This window comes from Choloepus didactylus, chromosome 13 (genome assembly GCF_015220235.1).
Source record: "Choloepus didactylus isolate mChoDid1 chromosome 13, mChoDid1.pri, whole genome shotgun sequence".
NCBI lineage: Eukaryota > Metazoa > Chordata > Mammalia > Pilosa > Megalonychidae > Choloepus > Choloepus didactylus.
Genome location: NC_051319.1, coordinates 50,363,885 through 50,376,945, shown reverse-complemented (window position 1 = coordinate 50,376,945; position 13,061 = coordinate 50,363,885). Strand labels below are relative to the sequence as shown.

At 41.3% G+C, this 13,061-nt stretch overlaps 1 pseudogene; it reads left to right on the top strand.

Moving 5' to 3' along the window:
* The first annotated feature begins 6,513 nt into the window (after positions 1-6,513).
* On the top strand, positions 6,514-7,388 carry LOC119507690 (annotated as a pseudogene).
* The last annotated feature ends 5,673 nt before the right edge of the window (positions 7,389-13,061 follow it).

Genomic DNA, 13,061 nt, shown 5'->3' with positions numbered 1-13,061 from the left:
TGTAGGTGTGAAATGATATCTCATTGTGGTTTTGATTTGCATTGCCCTAATAGCTAGTAAAGCTGAGCATCTTTTCATGTGCTTTTAAGCCATCTGTATTTCCTCTTTGGAAAAATGCCTAGTAATGTCTTTTACTCATTTTTTAATTGGGTTTTTGTCTTTTTATTTTCAAGTTGTAGGATCTCTTTATATATTCTGGATATCAAACCCTTATCAGATATGTTGTTTCCAAACATTTTCTCCCATTGAGTTGGTTGCCTTTTCAACATTTTGACAAAGTCCTTTGAAGCACTGAAGTACTCAATTTTGAGGAGATACCGTTTATCTATTTTTCCTTTTGTTGTTTGTGCTTTGAGTGTAAAGTCTAAGAAACTACCCCATCACTAGATCTTGGAAATGTTGCCCTACATTTTCTTCTAGTAGTTTTACAGTACTGGTTCTTATATTTAGATCTTTTATGCATTTTGGGTTAATTTTTGTATAGGGTGTGAGGTAGGAGCCCTCTTTCATTCTTTTTCTTATAGATGTACAGTTTTCCCAACACCATTTATTGAACAGACTGTTCTGTCCCAGTTGAGTGGGCTTGGGAGCCCTGTCAAAAATCAATTGACCATATATCTGAGGGTCTATTTCTGAACTCTCAATTTGATTCCATTGATCAGTATGTCTATCGTTATGCCAGTGTCATGCTATTTTGTCCACTGGAGCTTTGTAATATGCTTTAAAGTCAGGGACAATGATACTTCCCACTTAGTTCTTCCTTTTCAAGATGTTTTTGGTTATTCGAGTCCCTTTACCCTTCCAAATAAAATTGATAATCAGCTGTTTCATTTCCTCAAAGTAGTCTGTTGGAATTTTGATTGGCATTGCATTGAATCTGTAGATCAATTTGGGTAGAATTGACATCTTAATGACATTTAGCCTTCCAATCCATGGACATGGAATGTCTTTCTATTTATTCAGATCTTCTTTGATTTCTTTTAGCAATGTTTTGTAGTTTTCTGTGTACAACTCCTTTACATCCTTTGTTAACTTTATTCATAGTTATTTGATTCTTCTAGTTGCTATTATAAATGGAATATTTTTCTTGATTACCTCCTCAGATAGCTCATTACTAGTGAAAGAAACACCATTGATTTTTGCGTGTTGATCTTGTTTCCTGCCACGTTGCTGAGTTCACTTATTAGCTCAAGTAGCTTTGTTGTCTTTTTTCAGGATTTTCTGCGTATACGATCAGCACCCACTTTTGAGTTCTGGGCAGTTTTAGATAAGAAGTATTTGACTATTTTTTTCATTTAGAGTACAGTCTTTAAGGAAGTATGTGGCTTCTAGTTTGATGTAGTCAAAGCATGGATTCATATTAAATCCAAGATATTTACTTGATAAAAATGCTACCACAATCATCAGGGCTTTCAAAAGTTTGATCTGCAAACAGAAAGGCTTTACAAATTGAGATAAATTATCCTCTTCAGGGCAGGGCTCATCAGGCACTAGCAGACCATTCAATCTCTGTCACAACTACTCAACTCTGATATTGTAGTGTGAAAGCAGCCATAGACTCACATAATTGAATGAGTGTGGCTATGTTCCAATAAAACTTTATTTACAAAAATAAGGCAACAGGCTGGATTTGGCCAGCAAGCTATAGATTGCGAACTCCTGGTTAACATCATTCTCATGTTTGCGTTTAGACTCCCACTCTCCAGAATCTAGTACAATGTTTAAAGGGGACACAATTAAGTTTTGTTGAATAAATAAATGAATTATTAAAATAGAGTGATAGAATATTTAATTAGTATGCATTGCAGATCAGACATAGTTCTAGATTCAAGGATACAACAGTAGACTAACCAGTCCCTCTAAAATTTATCCCCTTTACAGAGCTTATATTTTAGATAATAAACAAGATAAATAATGAAATATCTAGTTTGTTACATGAAAATGGTAGCTAATAAAAAATTAATGTAGACAAAGAGGATAGGGATTGTGGTGAGAAGTGCCGTTTTAGATTTGTAGCCAAGAAAATATTAAAGCCAGAAGGAAGTGGGGAATCATGTTCTCAGCAGAGGGAACAACAAATGTAAAGGCTCATAGAGACATGTATTTGTATTATAAAGGAGCCAATTTGTCCTATATTTTTTCTTTATATTTTAAACAAAGCACTTTTAAAAATTAAGGTATTACTTACATATAATGAAATTCACCCATTTTAAGTGTAGAGTATGATGAATTTAGGTAACTGTGTGAGCACAACTTCAGTTAAGATACTGAAGTTTTGTCACTCTGAAAAGCTTCGTTGAGATTCTTTGAAGTCCATTACATCTCCCCACCCTTGAACATGAACACTGATCTGCTTTCTGTTACCATAGATTTGCCTTTCTTAAACTTTCATATGAACAGAATCGTGCAATACACAGCTTTTTGTGTTTGACTTCTTTCCCTCTGTACAGTGTTTTAAAGGTAAATTCATGTTGTTGTGCATGTTAATGTTTCATTCCATTTTATTCCTGTAAAATATTCCATAGTGTAGATATACTACAATTTGCTTATCCATTCACCAATTGATGGATATTTGGGTTGCTTCCAGTTTTCTGGCTAAGAATAATTCTGCTGTGAACATTTGAGTACATGACTTTGTGTGTACATGTTTTCATTTCTATTGGATACTTATCCTAGAAATGGAATTGCTGAGTCATATCATCAGTGTATATTTAATTTTATAAGATACTGCGCTACAATATTCCAAAATGTTTGGACCATTTTGCATTCACACCAGCAGCTATGAGAGTTCCAGTTGCTCCATGTCCTTGTCAACACTTGGCGTTGACAGCTTTATGTTTAGTCATTCTAGTAAGTGTGTAGTGGTATCACATTGTAATTTTTATTTACATTTCTCTCATGACTAGTGTTCTAGTTTGCTAATGCTGCCAGAATGCAAAACACCAGAAATGGACTGGCTTTCTTAAAAAAGGGGGGTTTATTTGGCTACATAGTTACAGTCTTAAGGCCATAAAATGTCCAAGGTAACACATCAGTAATCGGGTACCTTCACTGGAGGATGGTCAATAGCATCCAGAAAACCTCTGTTAGCTGGGAAGGCACATGGCTGGCATCTGCTCCAAAGTTCTGGTTTCAAAATGGCTTTCTCCCAGGATGTTCCTCTCTAGCAAGCTTGCTCTTCTTCAAAACATCACTCACAGCTGCACTCAGTTCCTTCTGTTATGTCAGCTCATTTATATGGCTCCACTGATCAACTTAAACCCACCCTGGATGGGTGGAGCAACACCTCCATGGAAATTATCCAATCAGAGTCATCACCCACAGCTGGGTGGGGTGCATTCCATAGAAGCACTCAAAGAATTACAATCTGATCAACCCTGATAACGTCTGCCCATACAAGATTACATCAAAGATAATGGCGTTTGGGAAACATAATACATTCAAACTGGCACATTCCACCCCCTGGACCCCAAAATGACATTGTCTTTCCAAATACAAAATACATTCATTCCATCACAATATCACAAAAACTTAAATCATTTCAGTAACAAAAGTTAAGTACAAGATCCTATCAAAATCAATTATAGGTGTGGTGGGTCCTAAGGCATAATTCTCTTTTAGCTTTGGATCTGTGGACTTAGAACAAGTTATATGCTTCCAATATACAAAGGAGGGACGTTCATAAGATAAACATTTCCATTGCCACAAGGGGAAACAGTAAGGAAAACAGGGTTAACAGGACCAAAACAGTTCCTAAAACCTGCAGGACAAATTCCATTAGATTTCAAAGTCTGAGAGTCATTTACAGAATGAGGTTGCATCCTTGGGGCTTGAGAGAGTGGGAGTCTAACCCTTCCTAAGGGCCTTTGTGGCAGCCCTTTCCTCTCCAAACACTTAGGTGAATGCTCCAACATATCCACACATTGGGGAGACCACCTTCTCGGCCCCACACTCCTCAAACATCAGGGCAGCTCCTGGATTCCCTTCCATCTCCGGGGCACACACTCAACCCCTTCAGAAGAGTGTGGTGGCAGCCAGGCTCTCCCCAATTCCCTGGAAATGCACACCACCCTCTTTGGGACCTGAGGTGGCAAAACTCTTCCAGAGCATCGAGGCGGAAAGCCTGCCCTCGACCTCCAGGGCAAACTCACCCTTTCCATGCATGTGGGCTGCTCCGCTCTCCCAGCCCGAAACCTCTTGACTCCAGACCTCCACCTCCATGGCTCTGTCTTTGAAGAGATTTTTCCTTCAGTTTGTTCCTTATCTGTCTCCTCCAGTCCAGACTGGCAACAGCTCTGTCTGTAAAGATCTCGCAAAAATTCTATTGGCTTCGCATGAAGCATGCAGGGGTCAAAGCCATCAGACAATAGGACTTTCCACAAATCCTTTCTGGATAATTCCATCTCCAATCTTGGCTTGTACTGAAATGGCGGCTGGGTTCCATGTTTGGTTACATCCTCACGTTGGGCTGTAGCTTCTGGAATTCCACCCCCTGGAAGCTCATAATTTTCCAAGCCATCAGCTTCTGGTTTCTTTGAACCCAAGAGTTCAGTTCTAAGTTTATCTCTCTCCGCTCGCATTTTACTATAAGCTGCAAGAAGAAGCCAGGATACCTCCTCCACTTGTAGTCTGGAGATCTCCTCAGCTAAGTATTCCAGGTTGTCACTTTCAAATTCTTCCTTCCATCTGACACGAGGATTCAATTTTGCCAAATTCTCTACCACTTTAAAACAAGGATCGCCTTTCTTGCAGTTTGCAACAACACATTCATCATTTCTGTTCAAGTCCTCATCAGAAGTATCTTTATAGTCCATATTTCCATAAACAGTCTCTTTAAAGCAGTTTTGGCCTTTTCTATCAAGCTCCTCACAATTCTTCCAGAATCTTCCCCTTATCCATTTGAAAAGCAATTCCAACATGTTTGGTATTTGCAAACTCAGCAGCAAAAGCACCCCACTTCTCTGGCACCAAAATCTGTTCTAGTTTGCTAATGCTGCCAGAATGTGAAACACCAGAAATGGACTGGCTTTCTTAAAAAAGGGGGTTTATTTGGCTACACAGTTACAGTCTTAAGGCCATAAAGTGTCCAAGGTAACACATCAGTAATCGGGTACTTTCACTGGAGGATGGCCAATGGCGTCCAGAAAACCCCTGTTAGCTGGGAAGGCACGTGGCTGGCGTCTGCTCCAAAGTTCTGGTTTCAAAATGGCTTTCTCCCAGGATGTTCCTCTCTAGCAAGCTTGCTCTTCTTCAAAACGTCACTCACGGCTGCACTCAGTTCCTTCTGTTATGTCAGCTCATTTATATGGCTCCACTGATCAACCTAAACCCACCCTGGATGGGTGGAGCAACACCTTCATGGAAATTATCCAATCAGAGTCATCACCCACAGCTGGGTGGGGTGCATTCCATAGAAGCACTCAAAGAATTACAATCTGATCAACCCTGATAACGTCTGCCCATACAAGATTACATCAAAGATAATGGAGTTTGGGGAACACAATACATTCAAACTGGCACAACTAGTGATGTTGAATATCATTTCATATGCTTGTTGGCCATTCATGTATCTTTTGCGAAATATCTATTTAAATCTTTGGCCCAATTTTCATTGAATTCTTATTATTTAGTTGTAAAATTCTTCATATATACTGGATACAAGTCTATTTGCAAAAAGTTCCTCCCAGTTTGTGTCTTTGACTCTTTTAAAGAGCAAAGTTTTTAATCTTGATGAAGTCCATTTTATCACTTGTGCATTTTGTGTCCCATTTAAGAAATCTTTATTTAACCCAATGTCTCAAATATTTTTTCCTTTATTTTCTTATAGAAGTTAATTATTTTGGTCTTACATTTATTTCTTTCATCCATCTTCTGTTAAATTTTGTATATTAAGTTTATGTTATTTTTTGTGAATTGTGGAAAGTAAGAATTGAATATCACTTTTTTCCCATGTAGATATCCAGTCATTCTAGCACTTTTTTAAAAAAAGACTATCTTTTCTCCATTGATTTACATTGATGCCTTTGTTGCGAATCAATTGGCCTTATGATAAAACATAATATAGTACACAGATAGCAGACATCAGTAGAATAAAGCAGAATGTCAGGAAACATACACAATTATATTTAATAATATGCCATATGATAAATAGGGAAAACTTTTTAGTCAATATATTAACATAACTGGTTAGTCTTTCAAAATGTACTTAATCCTTTCATATACAGTAACACATGTACCACACCAATACTATGGGTCAATAATGGTGGGGGTGGGGGGGTGAGGTGGGGAAGTGGGAGGTGGCTGGAAGAAGGGATATAGGAGGATTTGGGTTTTCTCTTTTTATTTTTATTTCTTTTCTAGAGTAATGAAAATGTTCTAAAATTGATCAGGGGGATGTATACACAACTATATGAATCATACATGAGCCAGCGATTGTATATTTCAGATGGTTTGCATTGTGTGTGATTATATCTCAATAAAATTGCATTTTAAAAAAATGAATGGAAATGGCAAATGACAAACCATGGAGAATTACCTGCAATATATGACAAAGACAGGTTAGTATTTTTATTATATAAGGAGTTCTTAAAAGTCATTAAGAGACTGAGCAGGGGCAGCGGGGCAGGGACGGTGACTACACAGGCAGCAGGCCCTGCCCACGTCTGCTCCGGTCACACACCTGGTTCCCCTATGGCCACTACGCTGGGTACTCCCAGCCCCGCCACACTCGCAGCCGTGGTGGGCCGGCTGAACCTGCAGGATGTGCCCGAGCTCATGGACACAAAGAAGAAGGGTGACAGCGTCCTCGACAGTCTGGACTCCGTGCTGTCCCCCAGCCCCAGCCCCAGCCCCAGCCAATGGGGACTCGCACTGGCTGGGGTGGCAGTGGCAGGAGAGTGCATGCCAGCACCCAGAGGACCAGAGCTGGATGTGGCAGCGACCCCTGTGGCCCCAAGTCCAGCATCCCTCCCCAGCCTGGCCTCCAACTGCTTGCCAAGGCTAGCCCCCTGTCCTCTGGCGAAATTGAGTTTGACCCCTTACCATCGATGGAAGTCAGGTATACTTCCTCGGTCAAGTACAACTCAGAGTGGCATTTCATTGACGACGTCCACCTGCTTCTGGGCCTGGTAGTGGCCTCCTGCAGCCAGACGGTCACCTGTATCCCCAACTGCATACGTCACAGCTACAAGGCTGAAGTGCGCTTTGAGTCCTGTCACTAGCTCACACTCTTCTTCAGCACCACCATTGTCTACCCCAAGTACCCCAAGAGAGTCTACACTGCCACCCTGGATTACAATTGCCAGAAGATACTGAGGAAGTTTCTGTCCAGCATGGAGCTCGAAGCCCCGGAGATCCTGGGCAGTGATGACCTGTTGGATGCTTGCTAACTCAAGCAGGCCAGTTGGGACTTCGTCCCCAGACAACACTGGTCAAGTTGGGCAGTGCTGTCCTTGGGTGTCATTTCAGCCCCGGAAGGGTCTAGCCTGGAGATATCACTAAGTCCAGCCTGGGGAAGAAAAGAGATATCAGTACATCTTATATAGGTTCAGGAAACTTTTTTAGGTTGCTTTTTTAAAAGGAGTGTATTTCCTCAGGTGCTGCTGCTTGTTTCCCTCAGAGTCTCAATTTGGTGAAAAATGAAAGGAATACAAGAATAAAAGGAAAATGGCAAACATTTGAAGTAGGGAGGGGAGACAAGCTCATTGCCCATTGGTCAGCTTGTCTGAGGAGAGCATGGAAAAAGTTTTTGGGATGGAAAAATTGAGTTTTAAGAAATTTAAGCCATGGGGTGTCTTCACTGCTATAAAAGTGACACAAATTCATAAGTTGTAACACTCATCTAGGTTCAGTATTGGAGAATTGAGTTCCTTTTCCATTTGTATGTCCTATTAACCAAAACTCTTGGAATTCTCAAAATCTTTTTCATGATATTGAAAAACCCCAAGCAACAATATAAGATGCTTAAAAAACAAAAATCAAAAAAGGTCCACCCTGTGTTTCCACAAGAAGCTAAGCATGTGGGTGCCATAAAGTCCTGCAACCTCATTAGGGGGCATATACTTGGAGGATCTGAGAGCAGGGACATGAATGGACATTTGCAGCTGTTGCTTATGGAAATAGTATGCATGACTTGCAATGAGTGGAGGTGGCCTAAGGGTACATAGACTGAGGAACAATGGTGAACTGTTGTGTGTGCATAGAATGGAATATTGAGCAACTGTGAGAAGGAGTAAAGCTGTGAGACAGCCAACGAGGTGAATGGATCCTGTAGACAGCATTTTTTAAAAATTCAGTTTTATTGAGATATAGTCACATACCATATAGTCATTCATGGTGTGCAATCAACTGTTCACAGCACCATCATACGGTTATGCATTCATCACCCCAATCTATTTTTGAACATTTTCCTTATACCAGAAAGAATCAAAATAAGACTAAAAAATAAAAATAAAATCACCCAAATCACGCCCCCCCCCGCACCCTATTTTCCCTGTAGTTTTTTTGTCCCCATTTTTCTACTCATCCATTCATAAACTGGATAAGGGAAGTGTATCCACAAGATTTTCACAATCACACTGTCACCCTTTGTAAGCTACATTGTTACACAATCATCTTCAAGAGTCAAGGCTACTGGGTTGGAGTTTGGTAGTTTCAGGTATTTACTTCTAGCTATTCCAATACATTAAAATCTAAAAAGTGTTATCTATATAGTGTGTAAGAATGTCCACCAGAGTGACCTCTCGATTCCATTTGAAATCTCTCAGCCACTGAATCTTTATTTTGTTTCATTTTGCATCCCCCTTTTGGTCAAGAAAATGCTCTCAATCCTATGGTGCCGGGTCCAGATTCATCCCCGGGAGTCATATCCTGCGTTGCCAAGGAGATTTACACCCCTGGGAGTCAGGTCCCATGTGGTGGGGGGAGGGCAGTGAGATCACCTGCCAAGGTGGCTTAATTAGAGAGAGAGGGCCACATCTGAAGAACAAAAAGGCACTCGGGGGAGACTCTTAGGCACAATTATAAGCAGGTTTAGCCTCTCCTTTGCAGTAACAAGCTTCATAGGGACAAGCCCCAAGACAGAGGGCTCAGCATGAGTAGACAGCATTTTGAGTGAACTACACCAGAAAAAAAGGCAAACACTATTATGCCTCAGCAATATGGACTAACTACAATGTGTCAACTCAGAATTGAATCTTAGAGCACAGCTTATCAGGGGAATGCTTATTGTAATGGTCCCTAGATTGTAAGCTCTTACAGCAGTCACATCTATTCCTGATTTGTAATGGCTATCTCCAGATTCCAAGATGCTGATCCCTTTATGTATAACCTGATCAATCCCTGGAATGTTGGGTATCTGTGTGACACGTGAAACTCAGAGCTAGAACTCAGTAGATATGAATGTCAGTATTAGCACATATAGCAACTGTTAAAAAAGCTGAAAAAGAGTCCAGACTTCAGTTAGAGATATGAATGAAGCAGATGTGGTTAGGACTAGGGCAAATCAAGCCAAAGGGTAAAGGACAATATCGACTGTGTTTTAAAACTACACATTCCACGTGAGACCAAGGGAAGAAATGTTTAGTTGGTACAGGATCTATATTTCCTAAACAATTTAACTTGTACAGGTTGTTCAAATACCATAATTACATGGAACATTTAATAGGAAGTGAGACCTGGTAGGTTTGCATAGGTTATTGTGAAATAATGACACATCCTAATGTTTGTACAAGGAATAAAAATATATATGCAGGGCCCCCCTGAGGAGCTGGGGAAAAATGCAGAGGTGTCAGGCTTCCTCACCTGGATTGTTGCTGATGTTCTCACAAACACTGAGAACTGGTGGTTTGGTTTGCTGAGCCTTCTATCTTGGGACTTGCCCTAATGAAGCTCATTAATGCAAAGGAGAGGTTTAACCCTCTTATAATTGTGCGTAGGACTCTCCCCCTGATTACCTCTTTGTTGTTTAGATGTGGCCCTCTCTCTCTAGCTAACCCAACTCAGCAGGTGAACTCACTGACCTCCCCTCTACATCTGAGCTGACTTCCAGAGGTGTAAATCTCCCTGGCAATACAGGATATGACTCCCAGGAATGAATCCAGACCCAACATTGTGGGATTGAGAACATCTTCTTGACCAAAAGGGGAGATGCAAAATGAAATGAAATAGTTTCAGTGGCTGAGAGATTCCGAATGGAGTCAAGAGGTCACTCTGGTGGACATTCTCATGCACTATATAGATAACCCTTTTTAGGTTTGAATGTACTGGAATAGCTAGAAATAAATACCTGAAACTATCAAACTGCAACCCAGTAGCCTTGACTCTTAAAGACGATTGTATAGCAGTGTAGCTTACAAGGGGTGACAGTGTGATTGTGAAAGCCTTGTGGATCACACTGTGCCGGTTTGAATGTATTATGTCCCCCAGAAAAAGCCATATTCTTTGATGCAATCTTGTGGGGCAGACAGAATAGTGAGGATTAAGTTGGAACGTTTCGATTAGGTTGTTTGCATGGAGATGCGCCCCACCCAATTGTGGATGATAACTGATGGGATATTTCCATGGAGGTGTGGCCTCACCCATTCGGGGTGGGCCTTGATCAGTGGAGCCATATAAATGAGCTGACTCAAAGAGAAGGAACTCAGTGCAGCTGTGAGTGACGTTTTGAAGAGAAGCAAGCTTGCTAGAGAGGAATGTCCTGGGAGAAACCCATTTTGAAACCAGAACTTTGGAGCAGATGCCAGCCACGTGCCTTCCCAGCTAACAGAGGTTTTCCAGATGCCATTGGCCATCCTCCAGTGAAGGTACCCGATTACTGATGTGTTACCTTGGACACTTTATGGCCTTAAGACTGTACATGTGTAGCCAGATAAACCCCCTTTTGATAAAAGCCAATCCATCTCTGGTGTTTTGCATTCTGCAGCATTAGCAAACTAGAACACACACTCACTTTATCCAGTTTATGGATGGATGAGTAGAAACATGGAGACAAAAAATTAAATGAAAAATAGGGTGTGTGGGGTGATTTGGGTGTTCTTTTTACTTCTATTTTTTATTATTATTTTTATTTTTCTGGTACAAGGAAAATGTTCAAAAATTAGATTGGGGTGATGAATGCACAACTATATGTTGGTACTGTGAGCAGCTGATTGTACACTTTGGATAATTGTATTATATGTGAATATATCTCAATAAAATTGAATTAAAAAAATAGTCCACCCTGTTCTTGCTTCAGGACCATCAGGCTAACTGGTCCCTGAGTTTGGGAACAATGGCTTTGGCTACTGGTTCCAGCAAAGTGCCTTACATCCTTGGCATCTGGATGACACCTCCACAGGCATACGTAATTTTCCTGATACGTATTTAGAGGTTTCTAAACACTTTCCTATTTTTCATAAGGCAGAACATAGTGGAGGGCCCTTTTAGACTCAACAAGGGGGAGTTTCACTTGCTTCACGATGGGCCACATGTAAGACTTGATGCCACTAGGATTAGGCAGATGGAGATGTCCCGTCCATCCAGCTCATCATGATAGGGGTCCCTCTCCAGGGACATGGATCGACCCAATATAAAGACTTCCGTCATGTCAAAAAAATCCGCCAGCCTTAGGTCTAACCTAGAAAGTGAGGAAATCTGCCTCTCAGGTCGAGCAAAGTTGAATTCAGAATAGGGAATGATGTCTCAATTCAAACTCCAAAACCAAATTCAAAGCCCTGTAGAGGTGGTGTACATTAAGTTTTCATTTTAGTGTAAATGACAGGCATGGAGTTGGGTGTTAACTGAAGATGTTCCCAGGTGACTTCATGAATTCATCTGAATCGGCTGCAGAAGCCAGCAAGGCTGCTGGTGCAGAAGGGTGTGGTCAGCCAGCCTGCCCCTCACCTCCTCCACGTCCCTTGCCCTGCCTTTCCCTGAATGCTACCTCTAGCCCTGAATTCTTCCTCCTGCCAATTCCAGTGACTTTTGAGTGAAGAAGGCGGCAGATCGGGCATTTTTATTTTTCTTCTGAGTTTTGGAAAGAACAAATGTGTATATTTCCTTTGAATAAATCCAAATCATGTCAAGTGCTCGGAGGGTTAAGGATAGCTGTGAACTGGACTCCCACTGTACCTCAGGGTTCCTGTTGATGGTGCCCATCTGTCCTGAGAACAAAACTCATGGCTCTTTGGGCACCCTGGAGCCACAGCAGGGATTTTTGTTACATTGAATTTCAGGTTCTTACTTCCTGTGACTTTCTATCTGTCTGAATTTCATTCCACTTATAAAGTACTCCAGTGATAAGTTTAAGACCCATCCTGGCTGAGTTGGGCCATGCCTTAACTGAAATGAACTCATCAAAAGGTCCTACTTACAATGGGTTCAACCCCACAGGATTGAATTATGTTTAAGAACACATTTTTCTGGGATACATTCAGCTCCAAACCACCAAATTCCACCCTCTGGACCCCAAAAAGACATGTTCTTTCTACATGCTAAGTACATTAATTCCACCACAACATCCCAAAAGCCTTAAGTTATTGCAGTAATAATGCTAAGTACAAGTATTCATCAAAATTGGTTATGGGTGTGGTCTGTCTTGGTGCACAATTCCCCTTTGTCCGTGGACCTGTGGATTCTAGAAAACAATTTATCTGCTTCCAATATACAATGGAGGGACAGGCATATGATAAGATTTACCATTCCAGTAGGAAGAAACTGGAAGGAAAACAGGGGATCACAGGTCCCAAACAATTCCAAAAACCAACAGGGCAAACTCCATTAAATTTCAAGGCCTGAGAGTCAACCATGGATTGATTTTTGTCCTTTAGGCCTGATGGAGTGTCAGCCCCACACCTTCAAAGTGTTTTTGCAGTGGCCATGCTCTCTCTGAACCCTGGAGCAAAGGCTCCACCCTCTCTAAGCATCAGGATGGTGGCCAGGCTCTCCCCAAACCCCGGGTCACAGGCCTTACCATCTCCAAGCCCTAAGGTGGCAGCACTCTTCCTGAACAATGGGGTGAAAAGTCCACCCTCTCCAAGCCCAGGGGCAGACCCATGGGTGGGACTTCTATCTTGGCCCAAGGA